The sequence below is a fragment of the Numida meleagris genome, chromosome 13 (genome assembly GCF_002078875.1).
Source record: "Numida meleagris isolate 19003 breed g44 Domestic line chromosome 13, NumMel1.0, whole genome shotgun sequence".
In the NCBI taxonomy this organism is placed as follows: domain Eukaryota; kingdom Metazoa; phylum Chordata; class Aves; order Galliformes; family Numididae; genus Numida; species Numida meleagris.
The window spans coordinates 4,177,618-4,191,359 of NC_034421.1; the positions used below are offsets into that span (position 1 = coordinate 4,177,618).

At 46.7% G+C, this 13,742-nt stretch overlaps 1 protein-coding gene across 1 annotated transcript in view; it reads left to right on the forward strand.

The window, feature by feature from the left end:
• Positions 1-13,742, forward strand: part of FOXK1 (forkhead box K1) — a 51,243-nt gene that overhangs the window by 469 nt on the left and 37,032 nt on the right. The gene's annotated exons all lie outside the window — the stretch shown is intronic.

Consider the following 13,742-nt stretch of genomic DNA (forward strand, 5'->3'; position numbering starts at 1 on the left):
TGGGGGCCCGGGGCGGCTGCCGAGGGCTGCGGGGAGCGGGGCCGGGGGAGGGCTTGAGCGGGTCAGTGCGAGTCCTCCAGCCCGTGGAGAGATGAGAGGGGCCGCGAGGGCCTCCTCCGCACAGGGAGTGATCGTGGATCTTCCCTCTGAGAGGCTGCTGTTGAGGATGGGGCTTTGAGGCCTTCCCCAGCCCACAGAGGAGGTGCTGGGGGATGCCTGGTGTGGAGGAGGGTGGTGGCAGAAGGGTGGCTGTGCGTCTGGTGAGGAAGTCCGCCTACTGAGGATAGCAGATCCACCTCAGCGTCTGCAGGGGATGTCACCTTCCAGCCACCCGTAACCATCACGGGGGATGTTATCAGGTCTGGGTCACCGTCTGGTTGAACCACGTCTGTGGAAGAAGCGTGAGCTCTTCACCATAGGGCGCTCCTCCTCTGTGCTGCTTCTCCTGCACGCTGCTGCCAACAGGCTGGTGTCCAACTGGTGGCCCTTCAGGGATTCCCAGAAGATGAATGAGAGGGAAGGCTTTTCCCAGCGGGCTGCAACTTGCTACGCCCAGGGTTTGTCTTCCCTGGAAAAGTTTGAGTGGATGAAGCTGGAGAACCGCTTTCGCCTGAGTGCATGTTTTAGGGTTGACAAATTGTGTGTTGGGTCTCTACGGGGCAGAGGTGCTGCTGCCCACCAGGACACCTGGGAGCAGTGCCCTGTGTACCTTTGCTCCACTTACAAAGCGGAGGATGCTGCGGAGGCATCTTTCTATTTTAAGCTTTCTTGTTTGGGGAAGGCCCAGAAAGAACGATGAGGTCGCCGTTAATCTAGTTCTTCCTCTGAAAATATTGTTTATGGTTGCTGAGCACTGTCCAACTACTGCAGAGCATCGCCCCGGAGGTGGCAGTGTGGTGGCAGTGGGTGATGTAATTCTTGCATGCATCCTTCGGGCCGTGCTGGGCAGGCTGTGGCTGATGCGCTCCGTAAGAGCAGGGGTGATGTTTTATTGTGTTCCACGGCACTGTTGGCTGTTTGTATGAAGCATCTGTTTCCATCCAGCAGCGCTTGGCTCTGGTACCGCTCACCTCCAGCACAAGGGTCCTGCAGTTATCCCTCTCTCGCCAGCCTGTTGCTCAGGGGAGGGTTTTTTAATTACTCATTTCCTCTGCAGGCTGCTTCATTTTGTACTTAGTAATTTGGTTATAACTCCCTAGCTACTCTCTCTCCAAGGCATTTTGGTTTGTAACGTGTTTCATTTTCTGAAAGAGATGTCCTTCAGTGTCTGTTTAATTAATCTTGCTTTGTAAAACAAGACCACCCAAAGCCCAGGGCAGCTCTGTTGTGTCGCTCCCTCTGGTTCTGGGTTTATTTGTGCAAGCTCTCTCCTCCCTGCCATTCTGTTTCTTCACTTGGTTAATCATAAGCATTGTGCTCCCTCTCAAGCAGGGAGCTCGTTGCCTGCACCACCACCACCACCCCCCCTTCCGTTTGCTCTTGACTTCTGGAGTGGGAATAGAAATTTTCCTTCTCCTTTGCTTTACAGGGAAGCCTTTAATGCAGTTATGAACTCTGCACAGTAAGGCATCCTCTTTGCTTGGCCACTGTTTGAGCTACATAAACGAACTTGGTGTGCTCCTCTCTTTCTGAGCTCTGGAGCAGAAAAATGTTTTGCACCGATCTAAAGGAATTTGCCCCCTTACTTCAAGCAGGTAAACAACTCCTTGCCTTCCCCTGGGCAGGCAAGGGTTTGTAATTCAGACCAAGAAAAAAAGAAGTAGTCCTGTTGAAGCACAGGATTGAGTGAGGCTTCAAACTGTTCTGTCTGCTTCTGTCTCCATGCGTGGAACATCAGCCAGCTCCCTCCCCATTGCACCCACAGCCCTGCACGCGCCCACCGAGTGAGCAAACAAAGCGCTGCTCAGTGCCATTTCTCTTCTGTGGAGAAGTCTGTGTGCTTGTTGCTAGCCAGCTAATATTGCCAAAATATGAGAGGAGGGGGGAGAAAAGTAGAAATAAGTCTTAGTACACACTTTACAATTCCAGCTGTACTTTTTTCTGAGTATTATTTTGTGGTAACATTACAGCCCTCTTTGGCACAGCCGCATCATCTCTATCTGCCAGTAGAATGTGTGGTTCGTATTAAATTTTAGAAATTAGTGGCTGCTCCATTTGGTGATTTAGACGGAGGCCCTCATGATGTGGGAACACTTGCTGGTAATCTCTTAGCGCTGCTGGTTTGAACAGCCATCCCCTTTCTTTTTGCTATCTGTTGTTTATAAAGGATAGCAAGAAATCTGCCAAGTCCTATTTCCTTTGTGTTAGAGCAGTCGCTGCTGTATTCTGCTATTACAAGCGAAGGAGTGACTGTGCATCATGAGATCATGAGTGGAAGCAGAGGGTTCCTGGCAAAAAAAGCATCTTCCACATGTAATTCATGCTGCTTGTTAAAACATAAAACCTGGACTCATAAATTCTATTTCTGAGGTTTCCTCTCATTTCACTCTGACAAAACTGGTGTGCTACAAAGCCCTCTTCTGAGTTCGGAAGCAACTATCCCTGAAATTTAGGGAAGGCTTTGTTGGGAGAGGCAGGGACAGGAGGAATAGGACGAGTTGGAGGCGTTCCGTTCTGAAGATTCCCCATGCCTCCTGAAACAGCAGCTCCATCCTGATCCAAGGGCCTTGGAGAGGAGCTCTGCACCACTTCCTCCATCTCCATCGTGTGTTCTGTCATCTGCTGCGAGCAGGATCTCGCTGCCGGGCGGGCAGATTGCCTTTCGCAGCTGTGTTATGGAAGATTATATTTCACAGATGTGATGACATAACTGTGGAGTATAATTAAGCAGTAATGACCAACAAGGAGGGCATTTCCTAGAGGTTAATGACAGTTAGAAACAAAGTGGGTGGAGGAGCGGAGGGCCGCAGTGCAGCCGGCTGCCCCTTAATCTGTTTAATTAACGCGAGTGTCGCACTGCAGCAAGCATTCAGATAAATCAAGATGAAATCATGGAAGCACTTACATTAAGTGCTTAAATAAAATTAAGGATTGCTAGAAGCTCTTCTTAGCTATGCTAGTGGAAATCTGGGGAGAAATATCTGGGTTTGTATTAGAGACATACAGACTATTGATAGGTGTGCTGCGGTCTTGTTTAAACTATTGATACAAGTTAAAGCTGAAGATGCTGCAGGAGTCATTAGCCTAAGTAATTATTCCCATTTAAGACGATAATTGCTTCAGATTTACCATGTAATCAAGTGTTTACGGCATCAGCTCAACACAGGATTTTTAATCTTTTCTTTGTAATCTTCAGAAGGAACTCAGTTTTTAGAAGTAACAGTAACAAACTGGAGACTTCCAATAATTAAACTAAGCATTTTCCACCCCTAGAAGTGAGGGATCTGAGACAGAAGCTGGAAGCCGAGCTTGCTAACCTGAATTTTAAGCAGCTATGGGTCAGGTTTTCAAATGCTCCTAAGTACAAAAGTCCTATTGACTAAAAACTGCAAATGTTGATTGAGCGTAGCCTGATAATGGCACTTGAGCCTTCTGAACTGGGGGCTCAATGGCTGGAAAATGGTGCTTGCCTGTGAATATTTCATGGGATATTTGCTTGTGGCCTTTGTGCCTGCTCTGTGGCTTTGCAGTAGAACTATTAATGGAGCTGAAACTTTCTGTTTTTCAATGTAAATTGATATTTTCTGCGCAATATTTATAAGCGTAAAAAAGTTCTTAAGCCTTAGGAAATGGAAGAAATGAATGGAGTAGTTCTTGGAGTGTAAAATACATGGGAAGTAAATGTATGGATATGTGAAATTAAACTGTGGAGTTAAAATCAAAAGAAAATCTGTGTATAGGCCCCATTATAAACTGGCAACGTAAGGCACATGTGACATTTTATTACGAACAGGCTGCTTTATTTATAATGGGATTTTCCTAGGTACTAAAACTTGGCATAAATAAATAGCCCAGTGCTCAGAGCACGTCTGAGGGTGCTGATCCAGAGCAATCCTATGCATGCATTAATCTTTGTGGGGCTGCACAGCTCACGTCGCGCTGGGGCAGCACGGCTGTCACTGCCATCGGGTTCTGCACCCTAGCAGGAACGGAGAGCTGAGCTCAGCAGTACTCCATTCCCTTCCTCAGGGAGGCTGGGCAGGTGCTGGCTGGTAACTGAGGGCACAGCTTAACGGAAAAGCTGCCATACTCCAGGGAAGTGGAGATGTACGCAGTGTTGGGTGACCTCACGAGCCGCTCGGCCCCTGTTCTTGAGGTGAGGCCGATGCTGTCACAGCGTGCGCCCTGCAGCTCCGTGCCCCGTGTCCGCACCCCAAGGAAGTGCTCTGACCACATAACCACGAGCACAGCGCCCGTTGTTTCTGAAGCACTCCGAGAGCTCTTCGTGTAGTTCTACTTCTTGAACATTGCATAATCTGTGTTTGCAACGTGGTGTTGGTTCTTTGTTCGAAATGCATCATTTGCTGCGCTGCAGCTGTGGTGGATGGTGGTTTTACTCCTGCTAGGAACTCTTTAAAGGTTTGCTATCTTAGGTCTTTATCTTACATTTTTCATGCTCTGATTTCAAAGACCTGAACGGGTTTTTTTTGTTGCACAGCAAGTCTGTGATAAAGGCTTACTTTATTTTAATTACGGAATTTATGTCGAGCAATAACTCTTAGCTACGCAACTCAATTTGTCATGGCTTATGTTAAATGTTTAAGGAAAGTTTCTCATTACGTGAAACCAGTGCTGATTCAAAAATAGCAGTGCTGTAAGTCAAGCTGTGAACATAAACCAACGCTATGCAAAGCTCACTGCATAGCTCCCTTATGTATTCCTTTAAACCAGGCTCGGTTCAGTTTAGCTGATGTGTTGACTATGGAAAGATGGATCTGTGCAGAACGTGCCACGCTTGTCTTGTGCGTTCTTGTGCAGAGCCTCAGCTCTGAAGGCTTAAATGTGGATTCCTGTTGTGCTGGGGGAACGTTGTGCTAACAGCCTCCTGGTCATGACATGCATGCTCAGCTGACTGCAGGATTCTTCCAGTGAGCGCTGTTGCTGTATATAGAACTCCAGGGGATGAATGAGTCTGAGAGGTTTTGCTTTTACAGAAACTGGAAGAAAAATCATGAGATCTGTAGTAATTCACATCTCGGTTATTTTGGTACGAGCATCCTCGCTGCCGAGTTCCGGTTTTGACTTGAGGTAACAAATCATGTGCGTTGTGATCAAAAGAGCATTTATTTTGTTTTCTTTCAGAAAATGGGCCACGTGGTCTTCTACAGAATAACTGAGCGTGTAAATGATGACCGGATTGATGTGGTTGTTTTCTTTGCAAGCAAGCTCTTAGCAACTGCTCCTATTGCCGTTTGTCATCGGGGCTGTTCTGTGGGCTGCCAAATTCTCTTGCTTGGTGTTGCAGCTTCCTGGAGGAGTAGATGTGGCAACAGGATGTTGGTAAAGAACAGGAAACTACTTGAATTCACCACTTCTGCCATACAAATAAAGGCTTATGACTGACCCCTGTGCAGCAATGGCCCCTGTCTGCCACGGCCTGAAGTTCCTGCAGCTGGAGTGTCAGTGTGCTCTGGGGAGCTGAGCTCTGCTGCTGGGGGAAAAGAGGGCAGGAGTGGTTGGGTGCCCACAAAGCCACTGTGGGGGCCCCCAGTACAAAGACATGGAGCCGGTGGTGCGGGTGCAGAGGAGGGCATGGGAATGCTCAGAGATAGGAGCACCTCTGCAGTGGGGACAGTCTGAGAGCTGGGGGTGTGCAGCTTGGGGAAGAGAAGGCTCCAGGGGACCTCACTGTGGCCTTCCAGTGCCTAAAGGGAGCTGAAAAACAGGAAGAGAGCAACTTTTTACACAGTCTCATAGTGATGAACAAGTTGGGAATGGTTTTAAACTAAGAGAGGGGAGATCTAGGTCAGGTGTTAGGGCTCTGGTGCCGCGGAGTGTAGATCCACCCTGAGAAATAGGGGAGCTGGGTGTCTGGGGAAGTAAGGATAGCTTTGTGGGGGTATTTTGTGCCCATCTGTAAGGTGAAGTGGCTGAAACAGTGCTTCACCTTCTAAATGTGGGATGCAAGAAGACATCTTAATGTACTTCCAGATTATTTGGTTAATTGACTAATTGTGAGTGCAAATTACTGTATAGTCTAAATGCATTTGTTCACTCCAGTGAATGACCCAGTGTTAATCACAGGATAGCTTTTTTCAGATATTTGTATGTCTCCCCACTACAGTGTACTGCAGACTGCTTGTGATTAGGTGCAGCACCAGTCTCCCGTAGGTAAATGAGTGGCATTTTCATTCCAGCAGTGTATTCTTTGTTTTCCTAATGCAGATGCAACAGACTGATGTCTGCACGTTCTTGTCCATAAATGTTTTCTGCTAGTGATTTACATCCTTGGCTACTCTAGAGCAGCTCAATAACATGCATGCATGCATTACTTTTGCATGACACTTAATTTTTATGAAATGCATATTTTATTGGACAGTAAAACATTTAAGGGTCTTAATGGCCTAATTAATACTCTGTATCCACTTCTGTCTTGTGTATTTTGCTCCTCGTTCTACTCCTTCCTTCTTGTCCTCGTGCATTTTTTATCATGGAAATTTCAAGTAATCTTGAGAGAGCACTCTGTTAGAAGCCTGTTCTTTGAATATTCAGCAACTCTAAGATTTGATTGATAGTCCCTTCTCTCCCTACCCAGCCTATTTTTAGTAATTCAAAAAAGGAGCTTAATTTCTTGGGCTGTCACTTGTTGTGTATGTGTGGGCTCCAATTTGTTTCGGTGTTTTTCTCCCTCCTTTCAGCATGCTGGGTAGGTAATTTTCCTGTTGCCCGATGACATGTTGACAGCTGGGGAGGGATAAAGCAGAAATGAACTGGGAATTCTGCCTTAGCAGAGGGAGCGAAGATGGACAGCCTTTGGTTGTTATACATGCTGGGTGATTAGAATAGGAGGATAAATGGAAGAAAGCACGTTATCGCTTCCTAGAACACTCTTGAAACGGTGTGTAAGTCTGTATCTTTCCATGTACAGGTAAAAATCCACTCCATTGTCTAGAACAGGGTGAAGAGACAAAATAACCCCACAGAGTTAATAACCCTGCCTCAGGCGCAGTGGGGAAGGCTTTCCTCCCCTCCCCTGAAATACAACATTGTAGCTAAGCCCCTTTTTTTTCCTGCTTCGTGCCACTTTGAAGAGAGACTTGGGAAGTCTTCCCACGCAAACTGGTTTAATCTTTCCTCTCCCTTAAGGCCACGTACAGAAGCCACCAGTGAGCGCAGCTGGACTCCCTGCAGAGCCAGTTCGTGCACTTGCTGAAGGAATTGCTCTTGAGCAACTGGAGGCCTTTCCTCTCTCCAGGGCATAAGAACCGTGGACACTGAAATGCTCCAACTCCAGAGTGTGTGGGAGGAGAAAAGGACGAGACACACAATGCAAATTTGGCTTCTACCTGATGGGTAGACCAGAAATGGTTTTGCTTTTCATATTCAGTTTGAGGTGTAGCCCAAACGAGTAATTGTTGGCTCTTGGTGTGGGAGATATGCCAACTGCTAGGTATTTATTGATTTTTTTATTATTATTTCATGGCTTTGCATAAGACGCTGTCCCTTGGATTGGCTGCCTGCCTGCCGTGTGCACAGGGGTGCTGGCTGTCAACAAGGCCAGCAATTGGGTGGCTTTGCCACCTTCTATCCTGTCCCTTTGGCTGTGGAACTATTGTCTCAGCGAGGTGAGACAAGCTGCAGTGAAGCTGGCTTTGCCAAGGTGATGTCTGCAAAGGAAGTCAAAAGGCTGGAGCAAGCTATGCTGCTAATGCACTTCTTATTGGAATATTAAGGCAAGAAGTGATGTTTTCTCCAAGTGTAGGAGTTCTTAAGAGAATATTTCTTATGTGCGCTGGAAGGAATACAAGGAAGTATTGCAAGTGTGAGAATTCTTATTTTAAAGAAACTTACAGCAGAAAAGGTAGAGAATCCTCTTCCTCCAAAAGCCGGTGTTTCAAACCGTGCAGGTTGAATGAAACATCCAGATAAGATGCCTGCACCAAGCTGAAATGTTTCTCTAGGTCTGTATGCTATGTGGAAGTGAAGGAGGTAGGGGCATTAGGATATGCCAGCAATATAGGAAATTAACTCTCAGAAATGTCCTAATGTAAAGGTAATGGCACCATTGTGGAGGCAGCTGGCACGTGGATTGTCACTGCGCACGTGTCATTGTCACTCTACTTGGTTAAGCTCTTCGCATGGAAGAAACTCCTCAGCGCGTTCACATGTGCTTGTAGGATTTAAAATACTTGAATTTGGGGATTATTTTACACTGTTTGCCATCTTAGCCATGTCCTGCTAGGCAGTCTGTTGCAGGGCAGTCAGGTGCACCTTCACCTTAGGATAAAATCACAGTAAGATGAATTTCTTTTCTGCTTCTTTAATGGGAAGATTTTGTCTTAACAAATTGTGCTTGGAATCCTCTTCTAACCTCCTCTTTCAGTGCCAGCACTGTGGAGGCTGCAGGTGGGTGTCACTTTGTAGACACATGCGAGAGATGCTCTGTGTTGCCCCAAGTGCACCTTTGGCTTTGAGTCCAAAAGATGCCAGCTTTTAAAACATCTAAATTACCCCCAGAGCAGCTTTTACAACACTAATCCTGGCTTCCTCTGCTGGGCATTGAATGAGTTGTGAAATGTCTTCAGAGGGAGCGGAACGGACTGGAGCGAGCATTTTGCAAAGTCTGAGTCCATATGGGTCGTTTTTTATAATGTACATAAATAGTACATTAGCTCTCTCCAAATCACTTTCTAAATGAGCTGAACCAGCCTCGAAGGAAAATACATCACAGTCACGCTCTGTGTTAGAGCCCTCTTAGAGAGACTGATTGAATTCAAAGGTTAGCAGCATCCCACACAAGTTTTTTTCTGGCGTATATGTGTGGGAATTAAGATCTTTGAGCTTTACCGAGGTTATTTTGTTTTGCACAGCCTTCACTAATGTGTTTGTAGGTAGCTCTTAGCTTTGGAAGCAAGTCTTCTCCGTGGCATGGGAGACCTTTCAAGGAGACCAGCTGGCTGCTTGAAGGAGAGCCCTCCGGTGATGAATGGCCCATTAGAAGCAAGTTGATGGCATTGCAAATGAGATTTACATGAGAATCAAACTGCTGTAGTGGATCCAACAAAGATGCTGAAACAAGTGCCTCTCTCCCTGATGGTTATTAAGAGGTCTTATGCCCGATCTTTTCAAGTGGCCGATTTCTCCTTCTCTAGGGTATAGGAAATACTTGAATATGTGTAGCAATAAAGAAGAAGCTGGGAGGTAGGAGAAGGGGATAGGACAGAGCAGCGTGTGGCCACATTTCTGTGGCAAGCTGGAAATTCCCCAGCACTGAGCCAAGCTGTAAGATGCTCGGTGTTGAGTTAGGTATGGAAATGAATAACGGGGCGGCTGCAGGGTCCAGCCCTGGCACTGCCGCCTGTTCCATGTGTCACTGCGTGTTTAGCTCTTTGCTGGCTTCTTATTGAAATCAGAACTCTTTGTAGAGGCTGTTGGGGGGAAGTTCCCCAAAGCGTGGGTGCAGGTGGGGCTTTTTTTGGCACGGGGGTAGGTGTTAATTGTGGTTTATGATTGAAGGAGAAACGTACTTAGTTGAGTGTTTCTGCCAAGATGAGCAAAGGAGGAAAATTGTGAATATTGACCTTTTTGATTTTAACCAAGATCAGGCTTGGAACACTGCTCAGAAGGGCTCTCCAGTTTCAGAGAAGCAGGGAAGAAGTGAGAGATGCTGGTAGTGGCCATGCTGCTGAGTCACTTCTTGTGGTCTCAGCTGTGGTACAATTGAGGCCAGACTGCTCTTATCTTCGGGGCTATCATGGGTGGGAAAAATTCAGCCCATGGTGAATGGGGAGTAGCAGAAACAGCGCGTGGGTGAATGTGTGCTGCAGGGTGCTTGCCATGGCTGTAACGTCTCCAGAAAACCAACTGCTGTCAGTCTGGGTGCTCACCAACAGCAGCTGTGCTCCAGGGGCATGGCAGCCACCCGTGCTGTGTGTGGGTGCCCTCAGCCATCAGGGCTGGGAGCTGTGCTGTGGGGCTGGGGGACTCGGTGGGACCTGAGTATTCCTACAAGAATGCCTCTGAGACCTTGGAAAGAGCAACTCGCTCCTGATCTGAGACTTGGTGTAGTGTTTGGCATGGAAGTCTGATGGCAGAGGGTTTGTGAGCACCACATGAAGGATGGGGGTGGGACAGGGATGTGACAGCAGAACATAAATAGGTGCTGTCCTGCCCCATGCCATACAAGCTGTCCTTCATGCCTGGAGTTAACCTAGTGGGACAGTGCATTAGCAGAGGGGAGGGTGAAATAACCTGATTTGCCACTGTGCTGTGCATCAGTTTTTTCCTTTTTGATTTTAATTGCATAAACCGTGGCTACTGTCAAGCACATTTGAAGAATGTCTATCTTCTGAATGTGAGATTTTTTTCTGCTTCTGTCATTCTGCCAATTGATCTGTGCTTAGCTTTGTTTAATGAGTGTTATCTGATAGCGTTGGGAGTTTGTTTTTGCTTTGGCTTTTCTTTTTCCGTTGAAAAATCACATTAGAATCTAAAATAGATCAGCTCAAATCTGAATGTTAGGGCAAGATAGAAATCTCTGATGCTGTCAGAGCAAAACCCCTATGAAATGAATCTGTGTCCCCAGAAGGTGCACTGTCATTGAGGGACGATCAATCCTCCCCGTGTTGGTTGTGCTGTTGCTGGCACGTGCAGTGAGCAGGAGGAGAGGACTTAATTTTAGCTTGATTAGCAGCACAGAAGGGAATCAGGATGACTGCATTGGAGATGGCAGTGGGATGAGATCAATGATGGTAGTTTACTTTTAATACATCTAAGTGGGTGTTCTCGGCAATTTGGTTTTTCTTTTTATTTCTTTTTAAGAGAACCAAGAACGTTAATACATTTAGTCCTTGAAAACCTCCTGTGGTCACAGTTCTGTGTGCTTTAATGTTGCATGGTGGTTGTTTAAATGAATGCCAGGTGCTTGCATCCCATTCCTCAGCAGTTTCCTGCTCGGCGCTGTTCCCTGGCTCAGCAGCACAGATCGGGCTCCTCGCTTTTCTCCTACTCACCTTTGTTTATGTGCTGGAGCATGTTCAAAACTGTTTATGATTAAACATTGCTCAAACAGGCAGGTTGAGATTTATTGGCGTAAAGGAGGCTGGGAGGAGGGAGTGGTTGGCTGGTCATCTGTGTTTATTTCCAGCTGCAGGTGATGTTATTGACACGGCACACGTGTCTGCTGGCGGCGGTGGATCAGACTGGCTGCTGTACCCGTGGGCACTGCCCTCTGTGTAGGGTGCATCCAAAGCTCGAGTAAGGCTGTGCATGCTGTCGGTGGATTCCTTTTTCTTGAGCTTGGGGCTCTGAGATCACCCTGCTGCTTTAGGAACTGTGAGCTGTCTCTGGGTAGGAGAGGCTTTCAAAGATCCAAGGCTTTAAAACATGCCAGTGGGGTTACGACCCATGGGAGTTTTAAGTTTAAGACTTATTCTGGGCACCTACCACTTTAAAAGGTAATCCTGGTAGCTCAAAACACAAGGCTGATAGGTCGTTTGGAAAATATTTTTAAATGAAAATTCAGCAATAACAAAATTAGAGGTAAGTTGATGAAAGCCATCCGCCTTTCTTTGAAGCGAAACTGTGTTTCCTAGCCTCTTTGCTATCATGGATACTGATAATTTTCAGGCTTTTTAAAATTTAAAAAAAAAAAAAAAGGGGAGGGGCAATACTGGTAGTACCCTCAGCCTGATCCGCCTAATGTGGAAAGGGATTTCTACAGTTAGGAGGCTGGATGATGAAAGATGTTGTCCCTCCCCCCACAACACTGCACATAATTTACATTTTCTCTGAAGATCAGATATTTATTAGTTGGTGAAGAAATGGCTGCAACAGGACCTAGCCCTCTACAGGTTGGAATACGTGATGATGGCAGCAGCGGTACGTAGAGCCCTTGTGTGACATACAGCTCCTTAACTACCCCTTATTTTTATGTATACAACCACGCACACAACAAAACAACATAATAGCTTTGCTGTGTGTTACAGATCGTATCAGTCATCTGCAGTGCTGATAGCGAAACTTTCTGGTGCTGGCAGCCAGCCCCATCTAAACAGAAGTGCTGTCTGCTGCTGCTGCCAGCCCGCTGCCTTGGTGGGAAGCATTCATACACTGCAAAGCGGTGCTGCTTCTTATTTCCCTCCATTGTCTTTGCACTGGGAGGCACGATCGATGGGAGAAACGTTAGCTGACGAGCACGGTGGTGCTTGGGTAGGACGTGGCCGACCATATGACACGCACAGGAAAGGAGTTTGCTGTACCTTAGCAGTTTGCTCAGAGACGTGAGGTTGTTTATAGTGAGGAGTACACGGGAACAGAGCAGCTTCTGTGGCTGGGAGAAGCGGGGCTAGAATTCACCTTCCAGAGACCTTAAAAATAATAAAAATAAAACCTTCCACCAAGACTGATTAAAAGACAGCTGTGACTGTTAGTGCTCTGGGTTCATTTAAATTGGTGTAACATCACATCCAGTATTTGTGGGTGCAGGTGAGACCGTTAGGTTCATGTGTTAGCACTGGCTGCACGCAGCTCATCTCCGCTCTGTGCTGCTGAGCTGCAGCCAGCTGTCTGTAAGGGAATGGGAGGTGAAGAGGAACTCATCTTCTGATAGCGAGCCCTGTGCCCGGTGCTGCCCATTAGGAGTGAATGGCATATTTTGCAGCTGACTCCAGTGTTTTGAAACGTGAAACTGAGTGAGGTACAATTATAGCGTCACCTCTTTGTTTCTCTGTTCCTGATGATTAGGCACCCAGGAACTGCTGTTGTGTGACGGGTGCTTAACAAGACTGGCTGTGTGGTGGGCTTTCCCTGAGTCACTGACCCAAGCACCAAAAATCTGCCTTGATGGGATTTGTTATACAAGCCTGTTAATGCTACTCTTTAGACTATACCAAGGCTTGATTTGTGAGATCATCCTACATATTTATAAGCAGTTAGATTAAGATGATCGCTTCTGCTAAACTTAATCCGTGTTTGGATTAAGTTTTTATATAAGTGCTCATATTTAGTTATTTCTGTTTTGTTTTTAAATACGTGAATTCATCCTCAGTGAGGTGAGGACTGGCTGGTGCTCCACTGAGTTCAGAGAGAGGCAGTAGTGACTGTTTTTCAAGAATATCTTCAGCTTTTTTGCAGGTATTGAAATGCATGAGAAGCCATTCCCAGCTGGCTTACAGGGGCTTGCTTCTGCTGGAGGAGTTTCGGAAAGGTCAGGTCTTGAAATTGCAGACTCCTCCTTTGTGCTCCGATAGCCTTCTGGAGGGGATGGCAGCTGCTTCAGGTAGATATTCAGGAGTCAGCAGCTTTACCGTGAGACCTGCACCCCAATGCTGGGGATGGTTGGATCTGGAAAAGATGCATCCATAAGCTGAGCTCCCCCGGCAGGGTGGTGGCCCGGGAGGGACCCCCCTTCTGCCCTCTGTTCCCTGATTGATGTACCCTTCTCAGCAATCTCCATGATGTTCTTCCCTAAGAGATCTTGTTTTCTTACTGAATTTACTCCCTGACCATGTTGTGGTATTTCATTACACACACAAACAAACAAAAAAAAAGGCAACTGCAATATCTTAGGGTTTTTTTCCTTTTCTGCACTGTGCAGAAATGGGAAATTGTGAGTCCCTTCCAACTCCAGGTATTCTTCAATT